Genomic DNA, 23,127 nt, shown 5'->3' with positions numbered 1-23,127 from the left:
GACAATGTGAGCCAGTTGAGCAGCTAAAAATAGATTAAGATTACTGCCTTATCCCCTCAGCTTATTTTCAGGTGGCAGATTCTCTCCAAGGATATACCTTTATGCTCACTACAGATGTGACTTGTGCAGATTAATGGGCAATGAGTAACTTTCCATCCAGACAGAAATACCTGGGACCACAGAAAACAATGGACAAAAAAGTTTCTTTCAGAGAGCAAACCAGGATAAGGCCTAACCACGGAATTCACTCAACTACCAGTTCTGGACTCTTTTCTATTCTTGTCCAGTAGTATATGATATTTTATACAGATCATTGACTTATGGTACTTCCCATTCTTGCCTTTTTCAAATGGCAGTTTATAATATGGTTATCCCATCATCATTGTCCATTAGATGTCTTGGGGGACAGGTAACTTGTCATCTAATTCAGAGGTGATGCACATGGAGGAGCTTATTTCAAATACCTAAAACTTTAAAATTGAAGATGGTTCTGTTACAGAAGGGATTTGGATTGTCTTTTTTGAGGAGTGACTGTATTCTATACGTGGGAAGAAGATAATGTACCGGTGTTTGTGTGACCAAAAGGATGCATATGTTCCAGACTGTTTGTTTCCATATACCCATTCTTCCCTTATCTAAGAGTAATGGATATTGAGATACATTAATAGATTTTTAGCTGGACCTAAGGTTGCCAGAATATAGATTATATTCCCCAAATTTCTCAATATTACCAACATCCATATGCCACAAACCTTGGCCAATGATGTATAAGAAAAAAGTAATATGAACTTCTCAAAAAGTTAAACATTAAATTATCATATGGCCCAGCAATTCCACTCCAATGTATGTATCTGAGAGAATTTAAAACCTATGTCCATGCAAAGACTTGTACGTGTTTGTTCACAATAGCATTATTCATAATAGCCAAAAAGTGGAAGCAATCCAAAAGCCCTTCAACTTGTTCGTTGGATAAATAAAATGTGTACAACCATAAAATGGAATATTAGTCTGCAATTAAAATGTGAAAGATACAGATATACTCTCCAACATAGAGGCATCTTGAAAACATTCAGCGAAGAGAAAGAAGGAAATAACAAAAGGCCACATGTTGTATGATTCTGTTTATATGAATCGTCCAAATAGACAAATCCATAGAAGAAGACAGTAGATTAATAGTTGCCAGGAAATGGAGGAGGAGCAGGGAATTGGGAGGGAGGGGTTTCTTTTTGGAGTGACAGAAAAATTTTGGAATTAGATACTGGTGATTGTTGCACAACTCTGGGAATATGCTAAAAAACCACCAAATTACACACTTGAAAATTCTTTAGTGTAAATTTTATGCTATGTAAATTGTACCCCAATTGAAAAAAAAAAAAAAAGTAGTAACTTCCAAGTCTTATAAAGAAGAGGTGTGTCCTCTCTTTCTCTTTTCTTCAGCTCCCCGGCTGGAATGCAGACATGGTGGTAGGAACTGTCTTGGGTATGAAGAGGAAGGCAACTACTCTGTAGAGTGAGATAGCAGAAGCTTTGTGTCTGATATCACAGAATTAACCAAGCAATTCTGGACAGTACTGTCCTAGACAGTCAGGTGGAAAATAATTAGAATTCAATTTAGTTTAAACTATTTAGGGTCTCTGACACAGCAGCTAAACCTTTATCACAATTCAAGTTTTCAAAGGAAAATTATATAACTTTCAGAATTGCTGGTAAATTATTGTTATTATCTTTTAACTTCTGTCCAGTCATCCATAAAGAAGTTGAGATTCTAAGTAGAAAGCACCTCTGGAGAGGTACAGTGGCTCTGTGTCTGTGTGCATAAACTTTGCTGTTAGACAATCCTAGAGTTAAGTCCTCTTCTGACCCTCACATCCCTTATGACTGATTATTTAATCCCCTCAGCCAAATTTTTCTCACGTGTAAACTGGAAACAATAATAATATCAGCTTTACGCCTGACATATAGCAAGGGCTCAATAAATTGCAGAATTTTAGATGCAGCACTTCCACTTGGGGTATTGTTGGAGATGTTGACTTTTCTTTTTATATGCAAGTTTTTCTCCAGGGAAATCATTACTTTTATTTCTTTACCTTCTGCTTTTTAAATGCTCTCTAGCTCTAAAATTCACTGCTGACCATACAGTGAAAAATCGCTTCTTGAATAATGTTCCATATTACAAATTAAAAAATGAATGAGAGCAGTCAACAGCTATGATTTGCTATGACTAACAGTATTAGTAACTAAATGAACAGGTAGAGTAGATGAGAAATATTTGTGATAAAAGCAATCCAAATAAGACCATCTTGTATACACCCTCTGGGGATAACAGTGCTCTTGAAAAGTTGTTATTCATGCCCAGGAGATGCAGAAACCAAACTGCAGTCACCAAAAACCCATGTCATTCAGCCTGATGCATGGTGCCAAGTTACAGTTGGCAGTCAGGAAGAAAAAGTGCTAAATTACTATACTGTCTGACACCTTTAAATAAACCTTAAATGAACAATTCATCTCTTGAGCTCAATATGTTACTAAATGAAACCTAAGGAAATACTGTCTTATCAGAGAATTTCCCAAGTCCATAAGACCCCAGATAAAAAAAAGTACCTCACACATGCATTAAAGTAACATTTAAGCTCTCTTATACGAGGCACCAATTATTCAGATTGAATATTATTTATCCTATTATTACAATTTTGTTGAAACAATTTATATATCTGAAAGTTCTGACTTCAAGATTTGAATTTCTGTATTTTGCATATACATAATAAATTGCATAAATATCATATTGAGTAAGAGAGACGAGTGGAGTATAACCAGGGAACAAATTCAGATGATTTCCCCATTTCCCTCACACCATAAACGAGAACTAGGGCAGCTCTATGGCTCTACAAGTCATTTTTAGGTTATAAAAGCTCTTCCTGTCACTATGGTCACAAAAGACAGAATCAGTTCAATAACTGGAATCAGTTAAATTTCATGTAATAACTACTAAGTTGTAATTTAATTTAAGCAGGTAGCTTGCTCATGAAGCAGAAAAGGAAGGCATATTCAATTGATTTCTCCTTCTCACTCTTTTCTCAACTTTTATTAATGATGGTTCTTGATTCTTCAGGAAGAAGGGGTAAGAAGGAACAGAGCGGAGCAGGAAGTATGGTGGACATTTCTTATTTGGCTTCTTTGGATGTTGTAACGATCTACACTGATGCTCTTCACTGGGGTCTTCAAAGTGGACGCTTCCCTCATGAAAGATCACTTATTGAAGGTTCCATGATCCATGCATCTCTATTCCAGCTGGCCACATACACATACTTTCTCAGATCCTGATACTTGATGGTACTTCTAACTTTTTTCTGCAGGGTTCTTTTGCTTCTCCAGGCTACCTTCTTTCGGAGAAAGTAAGAAGATTCTGTTCCATGTATTCCACATATATGGCCCTTGTCAAGCGCATAAGAAGGGCCAGAGCATACCTGGCTTGTTCTGGCAAGCTCTAGATTAACAGGAAACTCTTTCCCTCTGCCATGAGAACCACCACTCAATCATACTTTCTCACCTTTTAGATTTCTGAAGCATGAGTCAGACATCAATTTACTGTATCCTCCAAGCTCAGGGGACAGGAATCAAACTTTCTGAATGGCCTCATTAAGTCCTTTTCTCTAGTCTTGACGTGAAGGGGTCTGACACTCTTCACACTGACAGAGCTCTCTAAAGCCTTCTTCAAACTCCAGTTCTTCCTCCAAATTGTTAAAATAGGCCCTAAGTCGGCGATCAGCTGTGATGGCAAAACCAGTTAGGAAACCTCTTTTGAAAGTTCGGCAGGTGAGTCCTGAACCTCATTTAAAATGCCGCAGCTATTGCCCAGAGATCTCAGCCGAAACTGTGACTAAAACAGCTTTGGTTCAACATTCTTTTATGCAAATAACTGTCTTTCTCTTTTCACTCCTATTATTTTCTATCCTGTCAATCTAATTTGTTTTCTTGGTTAGACTTTGGATCCTGGGAGACATGTATCTTTATGGGCAGTCAGAAAGTAGGACAGTATTGAAAAGTAGGACATATGTCAATGGGGTGGAAACTTGATACCATGGCTATTATCGAAAATACATCACATTAGTTTTTTCAGGCTGAAATAACAAAGTACCACAGACTGAGCTGGCTTAAACAACAGAAATTTATTTTCTCACGATTCAGGAGGCTAGAGGTCTGAGATTAGCGTGTTGGTAGGGTCTGTTTCTCCTGATGCCTCTCTCCTGGGCTTGTCTTCTCCCTGTGTCTTCAGTGGTCTTTCCTCTGTACCTATCGGTGTCCAAATTTTCTCTTATGTTAGATTAGATTAAAGTACACCCTAAAGACGTAGCTTTAAATTAATTACCTCTTTAAAGACCCTATTTCTAAACAGTTATATTTTGAGGTACTCAAGGTTCAACTTCAATATATGAGGCTTTAGGGGATACCACGCAGTCCATAACAAATAGCAAAACGGCAGTCATATTAATGAGACTGATCAGACTGTTTAGAACTTCATAATTTTTAAAAATTATCACCCACAATAATCTTGAACCAAATGTACCACAACACTATTCTTCTCCTTTGCATAAGCTATTATATCATACCCTTCATTACCTTTACAAACTAAAGGGCTCATTTTTCCAAGTTTTACTTTCTATACCAACTCAGAAATGATCAGCTAGTTTAATTTTTTTCTCATCATCTTTTCAAGCAGACAGCTTCTAAGCATATCATCTCGCACCCCTGTCCCCTCAAAAAGACAGTTACCACAGTTTTGGCTTAAAGATATTTGGCTTTTATTAACCTCATTAAGTCTTGGTTTCTTCTACGATGAAATGAGTATAATAATGGTCCCTCTTATAAATTTAAAAGAAGCTACTATGTATGGAAAGCGTCTAGCATTATACGCAACACGTAAGAGACTGCTCAGTAAATACTACTCCTTATGTTTATTATCAGTATCACATACATTTTTGACCATATTCTTTAATAATAATCATACATGCATTTAAAGTTATTGGCTAGTATAAAATATTTAAAATTAATTTGAAATACAAGCCATGCAAAAACTACACAATAAAAAATTACTTAAGACAGGACGCTTTAGTTGATTAGCCCCTATTATAACATATTTATTGCCCTCTGGTGGTTATTGCCTTAACAGCCGTTACTAAAGGAATGGTGTATAAAAAAATTTAAATCATGGTCTTTTAGAAATTACTATCAAACATTCTATATTAAAAATTAAAGGAATCATTAGGCATAAACAGTTACAGCCTTCCATTTGATTCTGAGAAACTAAATATCTCAACCTTTTAAAATCAGTCTTAAAAAATGTGTATGTGTATAAAAAGATTCATTGGGGGAAGTTTTAAATTGAGCAAGACCTTCACAGGACTGTAGTTTTGCTACCATTTAAAGTCTTTCCCAACTGAATTTTGAAAAAGCACTGAATTAGATCAATGTTTTCGTAAGGGTTGTTTTTGTCAATATCTGGCCACAGTTACACACACAGCTGCTTTTAAGGATGCGTATGACATCTTCATATGTATCATCATCACCTTGCTTTTTACATCATCATCATCTTAAGTGTATATCTAGCTTAGTTTCAGCTGTATAGTAATTCACAATGTTTCCATACATTTTCATATTAGTTTCAATTTCCTAAGCTTGACGAGATTAAAAATTTTAAAACAAGACTTTGTGTTTTCCACTAATGCAAATCTTTAAGTTTTGATAATTTTAATAAGAAAAAATCACAGAGGGATATGCAGAATACTGAAACTAAGAGTTAACTGTTTTTTAAGTAATCATAGAAAGCATCTTGAAAAATGAAGTTGAATATTAGGAAGAATCTGTTATATTCTAGGAAAATTTCATTAATCTAAAGAAATCTCTCAATCTGTCTCTTTTTTAATGTAAACTATTATTATTATGACAATTTAAAAGGTACAAATATAAATACACCTGTCAAGTTTTTAAGTTATCACACATTTATACATTTACAAAACCTAAAATATTTGGTAATTGAGTACAACCCACAAAACTAATAAAAATTAATTTCACAATAATCACTAAATTGCTGATTGTAACTTAAATATGATACTGTTCTGGAGCAGGTTCTTTGAAAGGCAGCTGATCTACCACACTGAATTGGGTAAGGACTCAATTCTTCCACTTTACCTACCCCACTGGAAAATTTCGTTTCATGTTGAAAATTTCAATATCTCTTAAAACTTTGTTGACAGGTCCTATAATTTACCCATATTCAGAGTTTCTTGTTCTGTCCTCTTCTGCAAAATATTTTCTGATCTACAGTTCCTCCATCAGTAAAAATCTGATCAGTAATGAATTAATTGGAAGGTTACCTCTGTGAGTACCCATATGTATGTCTATGCTGCAATGTCACATTTGATTTCTTACTCAAATTACAACATTGATAATGCAAGTTAATTTATTTATTATGTTGTATGACTATTTGTTGATATATTTTGCTTGCAGTAGTTTTAAAACATATCCACAAATTCTTTGACACTCATTCCACAAAGAAGTGATATCTAACCCCCCCAATCCCCCAAATCTAGGCTAACCTTAGTGACTCAATAGAATAGAATCAATAGAATACAGCAGAAGTGACACTGAGTGACTTCCAAAGTTGGGTCGTAAAGGATGCTGTTGCTGCTTCTTTGCTCACTGGATCACTCACACTTGAAGCCATAAGCCACCATGCAAGAAGAATGGCCTGATGCCACCACACTGTGAGGAAGCCAAATCCACCAGAGAAACCATGGGTAAGTGCTCTGGTTGAAAAATACAGTTGCTAAATTTATTCACATTAACTTCTGTGCATTAAATTTTACTTTGGGTTCACCCTGTGTTAGGTTCTCCCCTGGTGATCAGTGCATTTTTTGAGATTTTATTAGGAAAAATAGTTGAAAAATAAAAAGACAGTATTTCTAAAATTCCAACATGGCTAATTATTGGTAGAATAAGTTCAGAGGTATTAACAAAACACAGTCTAGTATAAAATATTGGTCAGGTGCCTTCAACACTCTCCAGAGGAAAACTTGAAGAATCCAAACATAAATCTTTTTAAAAGCTGATAATCTATGTGTAGTTTGTTTAATGCTAAAGATATATATATAACATACACACACACACACACACAAGATAGATATACACACACAGACACATACAGAAAGGATCAGAGACCAAAAGGACATTTTTTTGGTACTTTTGACGTGTATTATTAATTTAGTCATTTTCACTTACGTTTAGCAACTCATCAAGGAAAGCTTCTTGTAGGAATTATTATACCTGAATAGCTGTAAGTTGACTGATTTTCTTTTTTAAAACAAGTAGGTAAATGGAAAGAGGTAACCATCCCACCTCCGCTTACTAGTTAAAACTAGGTAGTTAAAAAATACATTACACAGGTTTTATGTTGAATGCTTAATGAAAATAGAATGTTGGAATAAGCAAACTGTTGCTACCCTAACATTAGGAGATAAAATATTCTGAACTATAACTGACACTTGGTCCAGGCTTTTTAAACTTCCAAAATTACACTTCTATGTACTCCACCCTTCTTTATGAGGCCAAAACTCAAAAAAAAAAAAAAAAAAGAAGAAAATAAAATGATTCTCCTTGAAGTTAAGTAGCTGCTCATCATCCAAATACCCAACCAAATCTCTCTTTAAGGTACTTTATTTGTTGGATTTATAATTTTTTGCATGGTAATAATACAAAGTCACCTGTAACAAATCTAGACTCTAAAAACTTTGCTTCTTTGGGACTAGTAAACAGTTTTCCAGTGATCCCAAGCACAAGACTGAGAGGCTAGTGGCTGCCAGTCCAACAGAATCATCTGGGTAGTCAATGCCCTAAACCATACATCAACACACAGCATGCAAGAACTTTCAGGGGTGTGTGTGTGTGTGTGTGTGTGTGTGTGTGTTTAAACAAGCATCAGTGCAGTCCCATGAATTCTGTGTGTGTGTGTGTGTGTGTATGTATGTTTAAACAAGCATCAGTGCGGTCCCATGAATTCTGTGTGTGTGTGTGTGTGTGTGTGTGTTTAAACAAGCATCAGTGCGGTCCCATGAATTGTGTGTGTGTGTGTGTGTGTGTGTGTGTGTGTGTGTTTAAACAAGCATCAGTGCGGACCCATGAATTCTCTGTGTGTGTGTGTGTGTGTGTGTGTTTAAAGAAGCATCAGTGCAGTCCCATGAATTCTCCCCTCACAGTATGAACACGATCACAAGAAGCAAGTATTTCTAATATTTTGTTTTATTTCATGAGTTGAAATTAAGTATACAAACCAGAAATACATGCAAGCATGCCAACTGTTATTTACTTAGTATCATCTATCTGCTATACTGATACTGGGCTAAGTACTTTAGATAAAGCTTGATCAATCCTGAAAACACTGATTTTGCAGATGAGGACACTGAGGTTCACTGAGATTAAGTGACAGGTCCTTGATTATATAACAACAATGTGGTACAACCAAAAGGATTTGAACCTGGTTACTACTGATCTCAGTGTCAAACTAAACTACAAAACAATCTTAACATTCAATAATCGACATAGTAAAATCCTTTTTTTTTTTTCAACCAAGAAAAATGTAACAGAAAATCTCTGAAGAAAGTTTTATCACTACTGCATTTTATTTAAAAATAAAATAGTTTACTTGCATAAGTCTTCCTAGGTCCGTGAGCCCCAACTTAATTCTTCTCTATAAAAATTCAGCAACTGGTAGTTTCTCTATCAGAGGTGAAAATTACCTTAAATAGCCTGGTCTACGTCAGGTGCCAAGGCTCTAAAAATCTTATACTTAAAAAATATACATACTATTTATACATATTATTTGTATATTTGTTATCTCTTGAAATTTTCAAAACTACAATGAATAAAAATTGTTTTTCAATCAGTTATAAGTGAAGTCAGATTGATAAGTCTGATACACTACTTACTGAACAGAAATATGCAAAGAAAATCTATTTTTATGTCATCGACAAATTTTCCAAAGTTAAGGCTTGAAAACAGAAACTGTAATGTTATTATCCATTATTATGACAAATTAATATATAGGTATAAATTTTCAATTTTTAAAGAAAAGTATTAACATATTTTTAAAATGTCAATCTATCACTTTTTCCTTTTTATTCTATTATATATATAATTTTTTTTTACTTTATTGAAGTATAGTCAGTTACAATGTGTCAATTTCTGTTAAAATTTTTTTCTGGCATTATTGCATATTGAAAAGTCAATGAAAGAAAATTTTCACTGTCTCCATTTTTTTCTGGCCATAATTATTACTTATTTCATTTCATAATTTTTAAACAATCATGTCATATTATAGAAGAAATATTAAATACATTGGTCATGTTGCTTCTGTGAGGTGTAACGTGCATTTAATAAATTCCTTTTCTATTTAAAGTAAGTCAGAATGGATTCTGCCATTTGCAGCTAAGAACGCCAATTTAAACGAAAGGATGAAAGGGATTACTTTAGGAGATTTCAAAGGCCTAGAAGTCACTGAGCAGAACCGCCCTAAAATAAGGAAATACATAAAAGAATAACAAGTCTTGTGATTATGTTATGTCCCTAAGATGCAAATAATGTTACAATTTCACTTCATACTTATTTTTAAATGATAGCAAATACTTTAGTGTCTACCCCTTCCAAATTTCCCTTTATTTGAGGGCCTCCATCCAACCAAATATTGATAATAACGCTAAATGTATTGAGTTTCACTTATGTGTCATATGTGAAAGCAGATGCTGAGTTCGGAAGTAGGAATAAAGCCTACATTTTTGCCTTCAAGGGATTTACTGTGTTATTTAGGCAGGAAGACACATATATTAAAAAGGCAAGTCACAGAGCTCAAAGTTCAATGTGCAAAGATGATAAAATCACTCTAAGTATATTAAAATATTGAAAGTTCTTAAAAAATATATTATTAACTCTCCCAGTGTTCAACATTTAGTTGTGCCATTAGGCACAAAATTCTATGAATGTTTGTTTTGAGTTATAAATAATAATAACAATAGTAACTAACATTAATTGCTCCTTTTGTACTAGACACTCTTTTGGGTGTTGCATATGCTTGAATCTTATGAACTGAGATTATTTTGAAACTTGAGCTGGCTTTCAACCTTAAAAAATGAAAATCAATCAGTCAGCAAATAAATACAACCCAAACTTATGGGCGTATAATTTAATTGGGGTAAATAAAGTTAAATTTCCTATTCTTTTCAAATTAGATTTTTTTAAAAACTGTTTAAAATATAATGTTCTTTAAGTGTATTTCTCCATTCTTGTGTTCCTGTTTTCTGAACATATTTCACACTTTTTCTCTTCTATGGATGATCAAAGGCTTCTTCCCTTTCAGAGACATGGTATTCTGGATAGACACCACCACACACACGACCCTACAAATCTGTATGCAAAGGCAGGCTCCAGTGTACCTCCGGGCTATCTCCATCATTAGTGAAATTGTATGAACTATCACAAAATGCAGAGGACATAAACTACCTTAAGTAGGAATGACCTAAAGTGTCATCTGCATTCTAAAAGTCATCTTCATCAGGTGAAAGATAAGAGCTTCTATATATAATTGATTTTACCTAATAGTTCATTTGCTCTCCACTGTGGTATATTAAATAAAGCAGCTCATAAACTTTAAATAAATGCATAACTGCATTGACAATCTTCTCAAACAAATGCTTTTTAAAGGTAACACCCTTTGTAATCAATATTATTAACTTACTTACTTCTGTAATAGTGTGATACATTATGAATTCATCTGGTGTTAATGTAGATGCCAGTTTTTCTGGAGGGCAGTGATAACAGGCAATAAGAAAATGAGATGGTATACTTTTGAAGAGACAAACAAATTATAGTTTTAATAAAAACAATGTATTCATTTAGTAGCCCACTAAAGTGGAGATATTCAATTCTATAAGGCATAGAAGCTAAAATTGAAAAATAACTGAGAAAGAGAGAATAGCCGTCTTTGAACACATCTGCTCATTCTCTCAAACCTAAGGCTTATATAAATCTCAGTTCAGAAGTAAATTATATCACACCTAAATGTGATCTTCAGCAATTTCTGTGCCTCCTTCTGTGGCATTCCACCACCTCAGCCCTGTCCTTCCCCACAAGGTGCCTGATGCCCTTGAACTTCTAGCTCTACTCTCCCCCCACCATCAAAGCCTCTCATCACAAAATTAACAGATTAATGTATTTATTCAAAGGATAAAATGAATGAGAACATATGGATCCTTCTCTCATACAGGGTATGCACATTTTTTCAAGTTATAACAACAAATCCGTTGAGAGTGTTCCAAACCTAAAATTACAAGAAAAGGCTTCAGACAAGGGAAAAAGAAAACTCCAAAAAAATTCTAAAGATTCTATGATTTGAATTTCAGAAAACAGCAATTAGGTTCCTACTTCACTGAACACTAACTTCGCTTCGCAGATTTAACCAAAATCTGATTCTTGTGCTCACTTTCATGCCCAAAATATCTACTGCCTTGAAGTTTTTGCATTACCTGTACACAAGAAGAAGGCCTACCGCCTCTCATCAGCCTCTGTTATACCCGGAGTTATTCCACCCCCAACATAAGTCAAACGCTGTTACTTTTAGAATCATGTTACTCACACAATGCCATTTATCCTCCTTTGCACTGTCATCCTTTTATTGAAAAACTAATGGGCTTTCTCTTTAATTTCTAGCATCATCATTAGTGACTTCAATAGCCAAATGTATTACCGATATAGAAGCCTGACCTTATAGTCCTGTGATTTCATTTCCTCTAACCTTCAACTGTACTCCATTCAGTCACCTACTCACATGGTCACCCTCTCCTTAGATCTTTCCAGTTAACTCTACTTCTGATCTGTGCCTTTCTGGCCACAATTTCCCTTCTTCCCAGTATTCTTAATTAATTATCTCCACTTTATGCTATTTTTTAACTTAGTTAATTCTCTAAATCCTCCTACTTTCTTTATATTTAGCAAAACTTACTTATCTTTTACCTCTTTCTACAGCGCAAAAATTCCACACCCTATCCCTATAAGTTCTTTCTGAACAATTTCCTCAACTTCCTTGCCCTACTGGACCTCTATTCCATTTCACAAAGGCTAACCCTGTAAATCTAATTGCCTGATTTTTCTGTGTCTGCATTTCTGAGAGCTGCTAGAGACCATCTCCTTATCATGTGGATTTGTGCCTCTATTAATTTATAGTCACTGACCTCAACAAAGGAACACTTCCCAGCAATTCTTGTTTCCAACTTGGAATCTCTTTAAAGTTCCAATCTTCACCATATTTCCATCAGCCTCAAATTTTATCTGACTTATTTCACTACAAAACATGTAATACATCAGAGAATAACTCCTATAGTTCTTGTGATAGACATACAAACCCATCTGTACCTGCAGTTATCCCCTCCTGCTTTTCTGCTTTTATAGGAAAAGTGTTTACCCTCTTCCTGTCCAAAACATTTCTCGTGTGCTTATGATCCCATTTTCTCCAAATCCCTGGACTCTCCATATTCAGCACCTAGAGACTTCACTTTTCAACCACCCATTTCCTCTTCTCTCTGCTGGCTTCTCATTGGCCTTTAAAAGTACTCAGTTCTTCTTCCAACCAAAAACAAAACAAAGCTTACCCTGCCCTCCCCATTACTTAACATTATGGCCCCATCTCTTACAAGTGGAGAAACTGTATACCAGGCTATCATCACAGGTAATTGTTTTTTTTTTTCAAAATGGAACAATGTTTCTAATACTGCACTATGAATATGACTGTAACACTGTGTGCCATAAAACCTGTATAAAGATTCATTCATTAGTTTAAAGGCTGGGCTACTGTGAAGCAATCTTATCCCCTGCACTACACTACCATAAAGCAATCATATTGTTGCTGCTTTAATTAGCAAACCGAAATACCTGTAAATAAATATGAATTTCTTTTTCACATTATCGTTTCATTTTTGATGCCTAGTGTTAGTAATAACACCACACTGTTTTGTATCATGTAAGACAGTACTGATGCAGGTACTGACACACAGGCAATTCATTTTGTAAACAGATGAAATAAACTTAGGTTATCAATAAATACAGAATAATACTGTAAATGCATTTTCTCTTCCTTATGATTTTCTTCATAACATTTTTTCTCTAGTATACTTTATTGGAAAACTACAATATACAATACATATGAATCCCACCCACTTATGGTCTATTAATCTATGACAAAGGAGGCAAGAATATACAATGGAGAAAGGACAGTCTCTTCAATAAATTGTGCTGGGAAAACTGGTCAGTTACGTGTAAAAGAATGAAATTAGAACATTCTGTAACACCATATACAAAAATAAATTCAAAATGGATTAAAGACCTAAATGTAAGATCAGATACTATAAAACTCCTAGAGGAAAACATACGCAGATCACTCTTTGACATAAAATGCAGCAATATTTTTTTTCAAACCAGCTCCTAGAGTAATGGAAATAAAAGCAAAAATAAACAAGTGGGACCTAATTAAACTTAAAAGCTTTTGCACAGCAAAGGAAACCATAAACAAAAAGAAAAGACAACTTACAGAATGGAAGAAAATATTTGCAAATGACACGACCAACCAGGGACTAATTTCCAAAACATGCAAACAGCTCATACAGCTTAATATCAAAAAAACAAACAACCCAATCGAAAAATGGGCAGAAGACCTAAATGGACATTTCTCCAAAGAAGACATCCAGATGGCCAACAGACACATGAAAAGATGCTCAATATTGCTAATTATTAGAGAAATGCAAATCAAAACTACAGTGAGGTATCACCTCACACCAGTCAGAATGGGCGTCATTAAAAAGTCTATAAATAATAAATGCTGAAGAGGGTGTGGAGAAACACCTACACTGTTTGCAGGAATATAAATTGGTGCAGCCACTATGAAGGACAGTTTGGAGGTCCCTTAAAAAACTAGAAGTAGATTTACCATACAATCCAGCAATCCCACTCCTGGGCATATATCCAGAAAAAATAAAATCTGTAATTCAAAAAGACAAACGTACCCTAATGTTCACAGCAGCACTATTTACAGTAGCCAAGACATGGAAACAACCTAAATACTCATGAACAGTTGACTGGATAAAGAAGATGTGGTATATGTATAACTGAAACTAACACTGCAAATTAACTACACTTCAATAAAAAGAAAAAATACATATTACCTACAAAATATGTGTTAATCAGAAGTTTATGTTATCAGTAAGGCTTCCAGTCAACAGTAGGCTATTTATAGTTAAGTTTTTGGGTAATCAAAAGTTATATACAGATTGTCAACTGTGCAGGCGAAGGTTGGTGCCACTAATTCCTACATTGTTCAAGGGTCAACTGTAATGTAAGGACTTGAATATCATTATTAGAACAAAGTTCTTTCTTTTGCATTGCACTATTATCTTGGCCAATAGTCGTCAGTACATTATAAGGTAAAGACTTAAAATACATTTTCAGGGGGAGGGTATAGCTCAGTAGTAGAGAGCTTGCCTAACATTCACATGGTCCTGGGTTCAATCTCCAGTACCTCCATTAAGAAAGAACAGAAAAGAAAAGGAAAGGAAAGAAAGACCTACCTAAATTACCTACCCCCACTGAAAAATATAAAATAAAAATAAAATATATTTTCTTCATGCATAATATAAAAATATCAAAGTGCCTAGAACAAAATCAGGTACATCACAAGTCTCTGTTAAAGTTTGCTTAATCTGAATGCCAAATACATACAGTTACAGATTTGCAGGAAAATGTGAGCATCTTCTTAGGGATAAGAGAATGATTTCTTGCTTCACTGTTTATAACCTATAATCTTAAAAAAAAAATACTTTGCAAGAATCTTCATATGTGAGGACTGGTACATCCCATAATGACCTGAGCAGACACATAGTATAACAAGAAAACTGCCAGAAAAATTCCTTCTGGCCTCAAAATGTTTTGTCCTTTGGTTTGCTGACCAATGTCAGTAATCCTCCACTTTATTTATTTAGACTTTGAATACCACAATTAAAAATGCTTTTATTTTCAAAACGGAAAGCCACAAGAAACCACTGATAAAGCACCATTGCCTTTATTGGTTTCTCTATTAAATACTCAGCTACCTAGGAAGGCATTCAAGACTAAGGACAGTGAGAAGTTTTAGAATTTAAAGCTTGGGAAAGAAATAGAGTGGAGAGAGAGCTAGGCAACCAGGCTGCCAAATGAGGCCATGGAGACTTCAAGGCCAGGAGGCATTTCAGAAAGGGAAGGGGAGGGGAGCTTGCCTATGTCCCAGCTCTGTCCAGGGTTCTCCTGTCCAAGGACCACTATATTTGCTTTATTCTTTTAACAGAGCCTAAAAAGCACAAAGGATCTGGCCTGGTCAGGGAACTTTCGGGAAGCTTCTTTCTAACAGAACACAGTATGTGCAGAGTAGCTACAGCCATAAAGAGCATGGAGAGTATCCAAAGGGGAAGTCTACTCAGGGTTGCTCCACCTCTGCCTGCCTGGATTGGCTAGAGAAGTGAAGACATGTCCTCTGCAAATCTTTTAAAGTGGATAGTATGAGGGGATTTTTACCCAGCTTTACTGAAGCATAATTGACATATATATTCAGTGTTTGTTTCTCATTTCAGACTCTTTTTTTTAAATGAAAGAGTAAGGAGAAGACATAAACTGAAAGTTCAAAACTAATAAAATCTCTTTCCTTTGACAAAAATTAACAGAAGATATTCTCTTTTTAAAAAATGGATAAATTTTAACCTGCTTACCATGGGTCAATGAAGGAGCACTCCCAAAATATTTAAATGGTACTTTTTTTCTAACCAGTCTCAAAATAATACGAGTGGATTTTAGTGATTTTCAAATGTCAGAATCCAAATGTTCATACATAGCTTTCTGAATATTTTTTGCAATGTTTTTATATCTTTTAGAAACTCCTAAATTTAAGCTAAAATAGTCATAGAAAGCCATATTTTAAGTAAATAGAAATTTGTATTCAAATGCTATAGTAACTTTAATGTGTATGAAGTTCTCAATCTGCTTTTTTTTCCCTCCTAGAAGGAAGAACTTGCACAGTCACTCCTGAATGTCACTAAAAAACACGTTTTTAAGATTTATTTCAACTCTTCTCAGTCTGAAAAAAAAGTCTTTCAAAACAGTTAGCTTGAAATACATCTACACACACACACACTTCGGAAATGCTTGTTTGATACTGAAATGAAGGACAGTCACTGAAATATTTACACACTTGATGTATGCTCCTTTTCACATTACCTAAGGCGGACATGGTACTTCAACACATAGGATCTAAAGGTAATCTGAGTGAGGTGACCAAGTTATTATACTTAAGAAAAGTGAATAGATGTACATCACTGTAAAATAGTCACATTCATTCAAATGACTCTAGATGTCACATTCCCTTATCAATGATAAATGTTGTCTCTAAATGACCATGTTATCTGTATTTCTTTGTGGTGATAGAAATTGTCTCAATTAGAACATAAATTTGAATCTAGTTATGCTATGATAGTTTGTATCACTTTTAGGCAGTTAACATGACAGGTAGATATGACAAGAGTACTAGTGTTGCCATCTCTGGGGCAAATCTTTATTTCTGAGAATTTTTTTGCTTCTTATCTTCAATGTATAAGAACAAATTTTAGAATAAGCCATCTGAACAATGGCATCCCTTCTTCACTTACATCCCACTACGTAAGATTTGTTTAAATACTCACAAGGCTGAAAATTCTGTAGAGTTATCAAAGCAATATGTTTCCAGATTCAGGAAAGGGTAAAATAATAATGTAAATCAAACGCTAGGAAGAAAACATAATGAATTATTTTTGAAAGTGTAATGTTAACTTTGTCAACTCATTAGACAACCTATAAAATGGAAATATTAAATTCTGATAAGTTTATTATTTTGCAGAATGTTTCTTATAGAAATGAGATTTCTTTATAATCTTGAACTCCGTTAAGTGAGAATAGCTTGAGGTTTTATTTTTTACTGAATTTTGCAGTTTCTAGTCTGTGATTTCTCCTCCTCAAGTTATAAAACACTAAAGATCATTACAAGCACTATTTTACAAACTACAAATTGAAGTTTTATAGTATTTAAAATGTTTAAGAGTCTATATTTTTGATTACATAAATCAGCTATCTCAGTTATTACATGAAAGGTTTCTAAGTAAAATCACAATGAAAGCAAAGTAAAAATTAACGATTCCAGCATGGCCTGGTAACATATGATATCATGTGCTGACAGCCATGGAAAACAGTCTTTAAGTCTCCAAGGAACAGCAGGCTTTAGGTCTCCCAACATTGGATTAGGTCCCCTTGTTTCTAAAATAATTTTTCAGAGTCAGTGAGTTATTTAAAGGGACACATATCACCTGAGAAATTGGTAAAACTGTTTTTGGCAAAATTCTATCAAATAATTAAAAAAAAAACTCTATTTTGTATTCTGCCTCCCTTCATGGAATTGCAATCCAATTGGAAACATACAAACAACATCTGAAATACCAAGCTACAGCAGGATGTAATTCAGAGTATGAAACAGGGTCGTCCCCCCCCCCGCCGCCAGTATCTTCCTTTTTCCTTTCTGACAATGCAAAAGTTAAATTGAGCCTCTATTTCTTAAAATGAGGGCTATGCAAGGTAGAAAAACAAAGGTGGCTTCCAAATATTTCCATTTCTAACTATTTTCTCCAACATCCTAAGAGTTTGGGGAACTCAAAAGAATTTTGATTTTGACTGAAGGGAGGAGACTCAAGGGAAAATATTTATCCAGAATATAAAATAATTGTCCTGGCCCTTTTTGTACTTTTTTTTGTTTGTTTGGTGGGGGAAGGGATGTTAGGTAGGGATAACAACAAAAGAAAAGAAAGAAGGAAAATTAGAATGATAGATCACAAATCATACACAGTTAGAATGTCCAGAGGAAATGGTTAACAGGTACATACCTAGGAGGAAGGAAACATAGCATTAGTGACATATTGGTATTACAGGGCTGGCGCGCCAACCAGCAAATGACAACTACGAGAGATGCTGTACAAAGACCAAGTGGTCCAACAGGACTACAGGGAGTAGAGCTCAGAAACTAACTACCCAACTTCATACAATGAAGTTTGGCTCGTGGAACAACTGATTATCCTTTCTAATCTCATCTGCAGAAGATATCAATTTATTAGCAACTAACACCTTGCCCAACAGCCGCAGGAGAAATGCCCGGAAGTGTTGCAAAATTGTATACTCCCCACCTGAATTTCTTCCTGATAACATCTCTCCTCTGAAACCTTGGGGGTTCGTTTATGTCCAAAGGAAACAGGTGATAAACACTGAAGACCTAGTAGGCAGGTGGTAAAGCTGGGAAAACCGACCTGAGCCAACTTGAGACTGTGTTTAGACTCTAACAATAGTCATAACATATCATACGAAGGAATTCATATTTCCAGTGGGAGATAGCAATGTACCAGGAGGTAGGACGTCACAGCTAAAAATCACTGCTAAACACAAACATCTTCCTGGAGTGTAACTTTTGTGTTAGGAATTTTAAGGAAAACATTAAGTAATTCAATGGTAACTTAAAGCATAATTTTAAATATTGAAACAGATAGACTCTACTACGGAATAGAATGTAAAATCTCAAAATGAAATACTAAATATTACAGCAGGCACCTTCAAACTTCTCAAAAGATTCCCTCCAACTCGGCCGTTAGGGTTTTAATTCCCTCTCCTCTGGGAATGAGCTACTTCATGAGGGAATGTAATAAGCACCACTACACAATAAAATACGCAATTCATTGTGAATCTCTACGGTACTCGAAATTTTCAAGAAAAAAAATTTAAATGAGTTTACATAGAAGAAGTGTATTATGATCTAAATACTGAAAAACGTAAACATTTATGTAAATATAGGGTAGATATTTATATAAATATGAATAAATACGAAATATGTATTTTGTCTTCTGAAAGCTTCCCTTACCTTCTCCATGTAGGTAAAAGTGTTCTGGGTGGGGTTTTTTCCCCTCAACCCGCGTGGCCTCTCACGGCTTCCTGGCTTTCTTCACAGAAGAGGAGCCGAAGACCGCTCCCACTGCTTCCCGGAATTGGGTGTGACGGGTGCGCCCACCTCACGGGTTGACGGTGCCCTTGTCGGGGCCCCGGGCCGAGGAAGGTTCGGGCACTACTGGCTCTGCGTACGCTGGGCCGGGAGGGCCGGACGCTGGTGTGGCGGCCCCCTCAGCACGCCAGCCCCTGCTGGCGCCTCACGCTGGCACTGCAGCCTCTGTAGCCCGTCCTCGCGGTTGGCACGGGCCTGCCTGAGCTGGCGGAGAGGCACCAGGTCACCCCTCAGCTCGCTGCACACGCGGCCCGCTCCTCCGTGGGTGTCAGACTCAGCTCCACACACAGCTCCAGTTTTTTGTTTTTTGTTTTTTGTGGGTTTTTTTTGATGCCACGAAGCCTGGCGGCTTCATCCGGCGGCTCCGCCGCGTGACGCTTCAGACCTGAGTTCTGGAGACTTGACGCCTGCGGTCTCAGGTGCCTCCTTTGTCTGGTGTGGCTTCCTCCTGAGGGCCCGGCGTTAGGCGCGCAGCCGCCCGGCATGTGTGTCTGTCGTTTTATTGGCTCCGGCGGGTCCAGGCCCAGATCTGGCGCAGCTCGGTAGGCAGGTCCTCCTCCGCCGCCTGCTCTGTGGTGCGAGACCGCAGAGGCGCTTCAGCCGGCGCTTCCGCCGTCGCGCGTGCGCAGTCTCGTATACGGGCGCCTGGAGGCCTGGGCGCTGCCCTGACCGTGCGTCGCAAACTCGGTCCAGCTGAGGAAGCACCGCTCCTCCAAGTCGTCTACGGACCGCTTCGTAAACTGCTTGTTGGCGGTCATACCAGTCCTGGACGACGGTAAACCGTGGGTCAGAGCGGCGGCTGAGGTAAAAGAGGCGGTGGGTTTCTGCGGTCGTCCAAGCGTCGAGCTGAAGATGGAGCTGGTTCTCCTGCTCCGAATACGTGCCGCCTGCTCGGTTTTGATCCTGGAGAAGCGCTCGTCCTTGCCCGCCTCCTCGGCTGCCCGTCGCCAGTGCAGGAACACGGCTCCATCCTCGCGCGCTGGGGTGGTGAATGGCATCCACTTCCAGTGCTAAAACAGAGAATCCCAGGAAGAGAATCTCAGACGAAGGCCACCCAGACTGATGTTCAGAACCAGCTGGAGAAGGTGCGGCTGCCGCCCACTGGACGGCAGAGAATTTCTCTGAGGTGTTGCACACCAGGCCCTGCGAGCGGAACCCGACTGCGCAAGGGAGTCCCCGGCTGAGGAGGATGGGGAGCAGGACACTTGCTGGGAAGCCACCTCTGAGGTAAGAATGCTGCACCCGGGGCTCTGGCAAAACTCGCTAAGAAGCCACCCAAGGGTCGGGTCCCACTACTGAGTGACCCTCAGGAGAATGGCAGCTCAGCGGCGTATCACTGGAGCAAAAGGGGGAAACCATAGGTTCCAGAAGAGAGGGTCCTTTCTCCGAGGGTATCCTTCCAGAGCCTTCTCCTATAATGCTTAGCATTATGCCAGGTGTTACAGGAGAAGTGATTGCAAGGTCCAGCTCTGATATCACAAAGCAGGACGAAGGAGGCTGGTGTAGGGGCTTAGGTTATATGTTGATGACAGAAACACTGCTTCCAGAAACTTCAACTATAATTCTTCAGCCATAAAGGAAGACCATTTTAAAACTCTGCATGTCTATCTATCAGCCATACAGCTGAGTGTGTGTCCAGAGGGTGGATTAGCATCAAGGAATGCATGCTTCTGGCCACCTCATTTCTTAGACGAAGCGGCATATCGGTAAATAACAGCAGATAACATAGGAGCATCAAGAAAAATGTTAAAAAAACAAACAAAAAAACCCACCAAGGTAAAAGAATGCAGCAGGCTCTTTTTATGTGATACTGGAACACTGTTTAACAAAGCCACCTAAGAATCATCTGAATCTTTAATGGAAGCATTTATGTACTATTAATAAGGCCTAGACTATAAGGATAGATACTAAATTGAAAAAACAAACTGATGAGATGCAAATGATTACTGCCTCATAGAAACGATTTCTGTATGGTAAAGAAAATAAACCTAAATTTTATGGTTTTATTATCCTGTATAGATCGTTATACCAGTTTGGTATCTAACTAAGCAAGTGTATTTCATATATAGATAATAGGGGGAGAGAGAGAGATTGGATTGTTTCATTTATTCACCATCAAATGTTTATTGGTAGCGTTAGAATACATCTGCTACATTACTTTTTGTTTGCTGTCTTGTATCTTTTTTGTTCCTCTATTCCTCCTTTACATTGAGGATTTTCGCACTAAGTGAATATTTTTAATGTGACATTCTAATTTCTTTAGTATTTTTTAACTATTTAAAAAGTTTTCTTAGTTGTTGCTCTAAGAATTTTTATATACATCTTAACTTAGAATCTATTCTAGGTTTATATTGAATTAATTCCATTGAGATATAGAAACATTATTTCCAAAGGGTTTGATTTTTTTGTGGTATTATTGTTACATACATTGCATCTATATATCATACAAATCCAATAGTAAATTGTTATATATGTATATTACTTTATATAATTGTATTTATTTTAAAAGGACTGAGAAAAGAAAGGAGAGCAACTATGCATTTGAAACACTTACAGTATATGTATTTATATCTTCTTATATACCATTTCTCCATTTGTCCCTATGGATTTGAGTTACCATCTGGCATCATTTCCTTGACGCACTACAGTTTTGCTCCCACTCACCTCCTTTGTGCTATTGTTGGCAAATAACATTTCTGTATGTTATGGACCAAACAGTGCAGTTATATACATATTGTTTTGCACAGTTTATTTCATAGTCAGGACAAGAGGAAATAAGCACTTTACCACTTTTCTATTTTTCCAAACTTCAGGAATGAAATCATTTTTTGTATATGGTTTGAACTTTGAATGTAAGTGACTTAGGAGTTGGGAACTCATACCTAGATCTTAATAAAGCAGGACTAACTTGAGAGATGAGGATTTAAAGAAAATGTGCTAGTGTCTCCTCCAGTTGCCCTCAAAGCATGAAGGAAATTATAATTTGAATATGTTAAGGAGTCATGCTCAGTTAATATTCCCAGTCTTTTTTAAAACACCATATGCTGATGGTCTGATGACTGAAGTATAATTAGAAGCCTAAATTGATAATAGTACTGAAAAGGAACCATTAGGCCTTGATGCCGTATAGCAGCATAAAAGATTTTTAGACCCATTTCCCTGGCTGATTTAACAGTGGATTTATCAGACAATGGACAGGGTGAAATAAATGACCTGTCAGTGTATCATCCAGCCACACATTTCTGTCACTTAAATAGTCACAAACATTATTACTCCATCTCCTCAGTTTTATTCTTTTTTTTTTTTACTTCAATGTAAAATCAGATATTATGTGTGAAAGAATAAAGCTTTTATGGAAAGTGAAAAGAGGTTTAATCTGAAATAAGCACCATTTCTCATTTTACAACCATGATTTCAAAAGAGACTTACACTCTGACCTTGCATTTGAAAGAATGTTGTATGCAGTGTGATAAAAAATATCATGGAAGGATTTAGCAGACTTGTAGGTTCAGGCACTAGAGTCCAAGGATAAAGATGCAAAAGTTTAAAAAAAAAAAAATCCCTGCTAAAGTGGAATGACTCCTTCCCTCTGGCAAAATCACTGCCTCCCAGAAATAAAATGTAATATCCCAGTTCTTTCAAGTGAGACCCTCTGATTTTCTCTCACCATAGCCTTGGGGCCATACCCAAAGCCATCCTACTCTTAATAAGGTAGCAAAGTTACAGCGAATACAAGACCTACATAAGGAGCAGAAAATAAATGGGAATGCCTCTAAGTTAGAAAAGATGGATAAGGAAGACTATAAAACAAAACCTAAAAAGCCAAAGAAATTGATGTGATTTAACTTACACAAAAAAGAGAAACACAGATTTAATATATCAGAAAAAATAAAATGTGTTTCCTTAATTTTTGACACTTTTAAACCTAAAGCTGGAAGGAATCTGAG

The 23,127-nt window shown here is 36.5% G+C and overlaps 1 pseudogene; it reads right to left on the bottom strand.

Moving 5' to 3' along the window:
* Positions 1-23,127, bottom strand: part of LOC102514144 — a 302,117-nt pseudogene that overhangs the window by 207,930 nt on the left and 71,060 nt on the right.

This window comes from Camelus ferus, chromosome 26 (genome assembly GCF_009834535.1).
Source record: "Camelus ferus isolate YT-003-E chromosome 26, BCGSAC_Cfer_1.0, whole genome shotgun sequence".
In the NCBI taxonomy this organism is placed as follows: Eukaryota; Metazoa; Chordata; class Mammalia; order Artiodactyla; family Camelidae; genus Camelus; species Camelus ferus.
This window is presented reverse-complemented; position numbering and strand designations above follow the sequence as displayed.